At 35.2% G+C, this 7711-nt stretch overlaps 1 pseudogene; it reads left to right on the plus strand.

Annotated features, from left to right (window-relative positions):
- Positions 1-4709: 4709 nt before the first annotated feature.
- LOC118013201 lies at positions 4710-5480 on the plus strand (annotated as a pseudogene).
- The last annotated feature ends 2231 nt before the right edge of the window (positions 5481-7711 follow it).

Here is a 7711-nt window from a genome sequence, read left to right on the forward strand (position 1 = left end):
TATACTAACTCTTCAGTTAAAAGGAAGAGATTTTAAGGCTGAAAAAAAAAAACTATTTGTGATTTATAGGAAAAATGTTTTAAATGTAAAGAAACAAGTTGAAAGCAAAAGGTGAAAAAAGGTATATCATACAAAGATAATGCTGATATGGCCACATTAATACAAATAAGTAGACTTTGAGACAAAGTATATTATTACAAATAAGGAGGGTTATTTCATAATAATACAAGGTTAACTCATCTGTTAAAAAAAACTATTCTAAATGTATATATAGCTAATAATAGAGCCTAAAAATTCATGTAGAAAAAACAGACAAAACTTTAGGGAAAAGGAAAAGAATCTATGTCTATTTTCAGAAATGTATTAACTGATTTGCCTGAGATAGACACACACACAAAAATCATTAAAGATATAGAATGGATGACTTGACCAAATTGACATTATAGAACACTGCACCCACCAATTTCAGAATACATATTCATTGTTTTCAAGTAAAAAAATTACATGCTTAGCCATAAAACATGTCTGAATAAATGCCAAAAGATTGAATCATACAGTACATACTCTGTGAAACTGTGGAATTAAATTAGAAATTAGTAACAATATGATCTTTGAAATCCCCAAACATTTGGAAGTTAATATCACACATCTAAATAATGAGATCATCATGACATACAGGGTATCATGATTCCCAAACACTTCTATGAGTGTTTGGGTCCTATAGAGAGCAGACAATTCATTCTTTAATTGTATGCTCTGGGAGAAACCAGACACCATAATAAAGGGAAACTTAAGGCACCCTCTGGAGAGGCTCATGTGCTGACTTTGTGGATGTTACCTGTGACATCCTCTGAACATGAGCAGGTTCTCAAAGTGAAGATCCAAGAAAGATTTCCTGGTGGCACTAATAGAGGGATGGATAAAGTTATCATTGTGAAGTAATTCAGAGAATTTTCCAAAAAAAGGCTGTCTCTTGAAGGGGAAAGACTTTACCAGACTGTTCTCTCAGCTGGGATAAGGGAATTTGGCCAACTCCTTCCTGTCTCACGTTGGTGGGAGGATAGAATTATACCATTGAAGAAACATTTGGGGAGGTCACAGCTCAAAGACACAAGCCCACTAAAAGTTTGAGATTAAATCACACCCCCTCCCCATTCCCACCTTTTACCATCAAACTAACAGGGTTCTAGAATGATAACAGGGATTTAAACTTGAATGAGCTGCAGATATAGACTCTCTTTGAGGAAGAGTACTAGGAAAACCCCAAATCAGGAGGGGAGACAAAGCCAAGGACACTGGAAGAATTTCAAAGCTCTGGCCAACATTAAATACAGCTCAACACCTAGCTAAATAAACATAAATCTTCACATAAAATACACATTCACCCCAGTTCCTATTATCCAATACATGTCTGGCTTTCAACAAAAAATTACAAACTATGTCAAATGCAAGAAAAAACAGACAAAGCAAGAATCAAAATTAGAATCAGGTATGTTATAGTTGTGATTATCAGACAGATTTTTAAATAGCCACAATTAATATGTTAAGGATTCTAATGGAAAAAGTTGACAACATCCAAAAATAAGTGAATAATGTAAGTAGAGAGATGGGAACTCTAAGAAAGAATCAAAAGGAAATGCCATAAATAAAAAACACCAACAGAAATGAAGAATGCATTTAATTGGATCATCAGTAGAGTCAATACAGGTGAGGACAGAGTCAATAAGCTTCAGGGTAGGTCAACAGAAATTTTCTAAACTGAAATGCAACAAGAAGAAGGGAGAAGAAAAAAACCCAAACAGAACATTCAGAATCTGTGGGAAATTTTCAAAAGGATTACATATGTATGATTGGAATACTAGAAGGAGGAGAAAGAGAACAGAGCAGAAAAATATTTGAAGTAATAATGGGCAAGAATTTTCCAGAATTAATGATAAGAGAACATTACAGATTCAGAAATCTCCGAGAATACCAATAAGGATAAAAACCAAACACCAACCAACCAAACAGACACACATACACACACAAACACAAACTACATCTAGGAATATCATGTTCAAGCTACATAAATCCAAACACACAGAGGAAATATTGAAAAAAAGACCAAAGGTGGGGGAAAGGGACATTACTTATATAAGATGAAATAAAAATTACAGCAGAGTTTCCTGCAGAAGCTATGCAAGCAAAGACACCTGGCTGGCTCAGACAGTAGAGTATATGACTCTTGATCTCAAGGTCATGAGTTTGAGCCCCACATTGGGCCTAGAGATTACAGAAGCTATGCAAGCAAGAAGACAGTATAGTAAAATATTTAAAGTGTTAGAAGAAAAAAACTCATTAACTTCTAACTATAGGCTAGAATTCTATATCAAGTAAAACTGCCCTTCAATAATAATAACTAAAAGAATTGATTGCCATTATTCCTGCACTGTAAGAAATGTTAAAATAATTCTTCAGGTTCATGTAAAATTATATTGATAAGAAATTCGTGACCTATATCACAATAAATATAATGCTAGAGAAGGAATAAATAAAAACCTTTTCTTTTCCTTATTCTTAGTTAACCTTAAAAATAGCTTACTTAAGGTACAATTAATAATAATGTATTGATTGACTAAAGCATGTGGATAATAAGTGAGATGAATTTCAGCAATCTCATGAGGAATGAAAGGATTTGGAAATTATGTGTTATAAGGTAACTGTATTACACATGAAGTGGTATAGTGTTATTTAAATATGGAGTTGGGGGAAGGCAAAAATCAATCAATCAATCAATAAATGAGTTAGAGTAATTAAAAATGTATATTGGAAACACTAGAGAAACTACTAAATTTGTTAAATATTTTATTTTATTTTGTTATGTTAGTCACCATACATCATTAATTTTTGATGTAGTGATCCACGATTCATTGTTTTTGTGTAACACCCAGTGCTCCATGCAGTACTTAATACCCATCACCAGGTAACCCATTCCCCCACCCCCCTCCCCTCTAAAATCCTCAGTTTGTTTTTCAGAGTCCATAGTCTTTCATGGTTTGTCTCCCCCTCCAATTCCCCCCCCTTCATTTTTCCTTTCTTTCTCCTAATGTCCTCCATGCTATTCCTTATGTTCCACAAATAAGTGAAATCATATGATAATTGTCTTTGTCTGCTTGACTTATTTCACTTAGCATAATCTCCTCCAGTCCCATCCATGTTGATGTAAAAGTTGGGTATTCGTCCTTTCTGATGGCTGAGTAATATTCCATTGTATATATGGACCACATCTTCTTTATCCATTCATCTGTTGAAGGGCATGTCAGCTCTTTCCACAGTTTGGCTATTGTGGACATTGCTGCTATGAACCTTTGGGTGCATATGGCCCTTCTTTTCACTACATCTGTGTCTTTGGGGTAAATACCCAGGAGTGCAATTGCTGGGTTATAGGCTAGCTCTGTTTTTAATTCTTTGAGGAACCTTCACACTGTTTTCCAAAGTGGCTGTACCAACTTGCATTCCCACCAACAGTGTAAGAGGGTTCCCCTTTCTCCACAACCTCTCCAACATTTGTTGTTCCTTGCCTTGTCAATTTTTGCCATTCTAACTGGTGCAAGGTGGTTTCTCAATGTTTTGATTTGAATTTCCCTGATGGCTAATGATGATGAACATTTTTTTTATGTGTCTGATAGCCATTTGTATGTCTTCCTTTGATAAGTGTCTTTTCATGTCTTCTGCCCATTTTTTGACTTGATTATTTGTTTTTTGGGTGTTGAGTTTGAGAAGTTCTTTATAGATCTTGGAAATCAGAACTTTGTTTGTAGTGTCATTTGCAAATATTTTCTCCCATTCTGTGGGTTGCCTCTTTGTTTTGTTGACTGTTTCCTTTGCTGTGCAGAAGCTTTTTAACTTGATGAAGTTCCAAAAGTTCATTTTTGCTTTTGTTTCACTAGCCTTTGGAGATGTATCTTGAAAGAAGTTGCTGTGGCTGATGTTGAAGAGGTTACTGCCTATGTTCTCCTCTAGGATTTTGATGGATTCCTGTCTCACATTGAGGTCTTTTATCCATTTTGAGTTTATCTTTGTGTATGGTGTTAGAGAATGGTCGAGTTTCATTCTTCTGCATGTGGCTGTCCAATTTTTCCAGCACCATTTATTGAAGAGACAGTCTTTTTTCCATTGCATATTTTTTCCTGCTCTGTCGAAGATTATTTGACCATAGAGTTGAGGGTCCATATCTGGGCTCTCTATTCTGTTCCATTGGTGTATATGTCTGTTTTTGTGCCAGTACCATGCTGTCTTGATGATCGTTGCTTTGTAATATAGCTTGAAATCTGGCAACGTGATGCCCCCCAGCTTTGTTTTTCTTTTTCAACATTTCCTTGGCGATTAGGGGTCTTTTCTGATTCCATACAAATTTTGGGATTGAGAAACTACTAAATTTTTTTTTAAAAAGAGATAAAAGGAAATCATAAAGTGCTCAATTAAAATGAAAAAAAAAAGAAAGTGAAGGAAAAGATATAAATAAACAAATACCATAAATACAAACCAGGTACAAATATGGTAGATAGCAATCTAACTATGTCAATATCACTTTAAATATGAGCAGTATAAATACATCAATTAAAAGACAGAATGTCAAAATAGATAAAATAAGACAAAACTATGTTTTGTCTACAAGAAATTCAGTTTAACTCTTTTCCTCCCCGGCTGCTTGAAGCTTGGCCGCCATCATGAATGACACAGTAACTATCTGGACCAGGAAGTTCATGACTAACTGACTACTTCAGCAGGAACAGATGGTCATTGATGTTCTTCACCCCAGAAAGGCAACAGTACCTAAGACAGAAATTCGGGAAAAACTAGCCAAAATGTACAAGACCACACCAGATGTCATATTTGTGTTTGGATTCAGAACCCATTTTGGTGGTGGCAAGACAACTGGCTTTGGCATGATTTATGATTCCTTGGATTATGCAAAGAAAAATGAACCCAAACACAGACTTGCAAGACATGGCCTGTATGAGAAGAAAAAGACATCAAGAAAATAGTGAAAGGAATGCAAGAACAGAATGAAGGAAGTCAGGGGGACTGCAAAAACCAATGTTGGTGCTGGCAAAAAGAAGTGAGCTTGTGATTGGACAACAGAAGGAGTAAAGATGCTGCAGTGGCTTTATCTGTGGTGGTTGTGCAGATTTTTCATGAGAGGATCAATAACCTAAGAATGTTAATGTGAAAAAAAATTCAGTTTAATTATAAGTACTTAGATAGGATATTAGTAAAGGGATGGAGAAAGATGTACCATATTACCACTAATCAAAAGAAAGCTGGAGTAACTATATTAATTCAAACAAAACAGATTTCAGAATAAGAAAAATTGTTGGGTAAAAGAAGGGTGTCACATAATAATAAAAGGTCAGTTGTCTAAGAAGAAATAATAATCTTAAATGTGTATGCATCTGACTGCATAGTGCCAAAATTATGAGGCAAAGGTTGAGGGAAGTGAAAGGAGAAAGTCACAAATTCACTATCGTAGTTGGAGATACCAATACTTCTTTTTCAGTAACTGACAGATCAAGCAGACAGAAAATCATTAAGAATATAGTTGAACTGATCAGCACTATCAGTCAACTTGATCTAATTGACATTTATAGAATACTCCTTCACAAAACAGAATACACTTTTATCTCAAACTCACATGGAACATTAACCAAGATAGAACACATTCTTGCCCATGAAACACAACTAAAATTTAAAAGAATAGAAATCATAAAAAATATGTTCTCAAACCAACTGGAATTAAACGAGAAATCAACACCAGAAAGGTAGCTTGGACAATCCCCAAAGATATTTGGACATCCCCAGAGTTATGGAAATGAAACAATGCAATTCCAAATAATTATTGAGCCAAATAAGAAATCTTAAGGGAAATTAAAAAAAAAAAAAAACCAAAACTAAAATCTCAACAGAAGTTCAACCAAAAAAAAAAAAAAAAGATAAAATCAAGAATGAAAACTTTCTAAGAGTGAAAAGTCCAGGACCAGGTGACTTCACTGGTGAACTTTACCAAACATTTAAAGAAGAATTAACACCAATCCTTCTCAAATTCTTCCAGAAAAAATTGAAGAGGTGGGAATACTTTCAACTCATTCTATGAGGCCAGCGTAACCATGTCAAAGCCAGATAAAAACATTAGAAGAATATAATAGGCGAATATCCCTTGTGAATATAGATGCAAAAAGTCTCAACAAAATACTAACACATCAGACCCAATAGCATAATAAAAGGATGATGCACTACAACCAACTGGGATTTATCCTAGTAATGCAAAAATGGTTCAAAATAATAAAATCAATCAATTTAATATACCACATTAATAGGATAAAGGAAAATAAGTACATGATTATCTCAATTGACAAAAAATAAAAGGCACTTTACAAATCCAACACCTTTCATAATAAAACAAGCTCAGGCCCCCTCCCCCCACTGCACCCCTCACCTCTCCCTCCTTTCCTTTATTCCTGGCCCCACCTGCCAAAATGAACAGCTCAGACGGGGAGAAGCAGCTGCAGCTCATCACCAGTCTGAAGGAGCAAGCCATAGGCGAATATGAAGACCTCAGAGCAGACAACCAGAAAACAAAGGAGAAGTGTGACAAAATTAGGCAAGAACGAGATGAAGCTGTTAAAAAACTGGAGGAATTTCAGAAAATTTCTCACATGGTTATAGAAGAAGTCAATTTTATGCAGAACCATCTTGAAATAGAGAAGACTTGTCAAGAGAGTGCTGAAGCTCTGGCGACAAAGCTAAATAAAGAAAATAAAACATTGAAAAGAATCAGCATGTTGTACAGGGCCAAGCTGGGACCAGATGTAATCACCGAGGAGATCAACATCGATGACGAAGATGTTAGCACAGACCCAGAAGGCACCGCAGAGACCTGTGTCTCTGTGCAGTGTCAGAAGCAGATCAAAGGTGGGACTCTTGGCTTCGCCACTGAGCATATTTTGGATAATGTTTCTCAGCCCTGGTTGCCCATTGGAATCACCTGAGAACTTTAGAACTTGGGCCCTGCTTCAAAAAATTTCGGATTTAAATGTCCCAGGGAGTAACCTGGTTGAGAATCACAATAGGACATAATGTTGGTGCGTTATGAATTACTTTCTCATTTGGGATTAGGCACTTTTGAAAGCACTGTCTTGATGGAAACAACCAGTGTGTAAAAATTCTTAAATATATGGACTATGCATTGAGATATTTTTGTTAAGCAAAAGAAAGAATGTATAAAAATATATTTAGCCAATGCCTAAAAAAAAAATAAATAAAACAAGCTCAGAAAACTAGGAATAGAAAGAAACTTCCTCAACATAATAAAAACTCACAGATGACATCAGTCGTGAAAGACTGAAAACTTTGCCTGATCAGGAACAAGACAAAGATGCCCACTTTCCCAAAGCCATTCAACACTGTACTGGAAGTCGTAGCCAGAGCAGTTAGACAAGTTAAAAAAAATAAAGAACATCAAAATTGGAAAGAAAGAAGTAAAACTATCTCTGTATCAGCTAACGTGATCCTCTATATATAAAGTCCCAAATAATCTACAAAAAAAGCTACTAGAGATCATAAATGAATTCAGCAAAGTTGTAGGGTATAATATCAACATAAAAAATCACTTGTACTTCTGTACACCTGCAAAGAATGAGCTGAAAAGAGAATTAAGAAAGAAATTCTATTT

Source organism: Mirounga leonina, unplaced genomic scaffold (genome assembly GCF_011800145.1).
Source record: "Mirounga leonina isolate KUSES-001 unplaced genomic scaffold, KU_Mleo_1.0 Mir_153, whole genome shotgun sequence".
Classification (NCBI taxonomy): Eukaryota; Metazoa; Chordata; class Mammalia; order Carnivora; family Phocidae; genus Mirounga; species Mirounga leonina.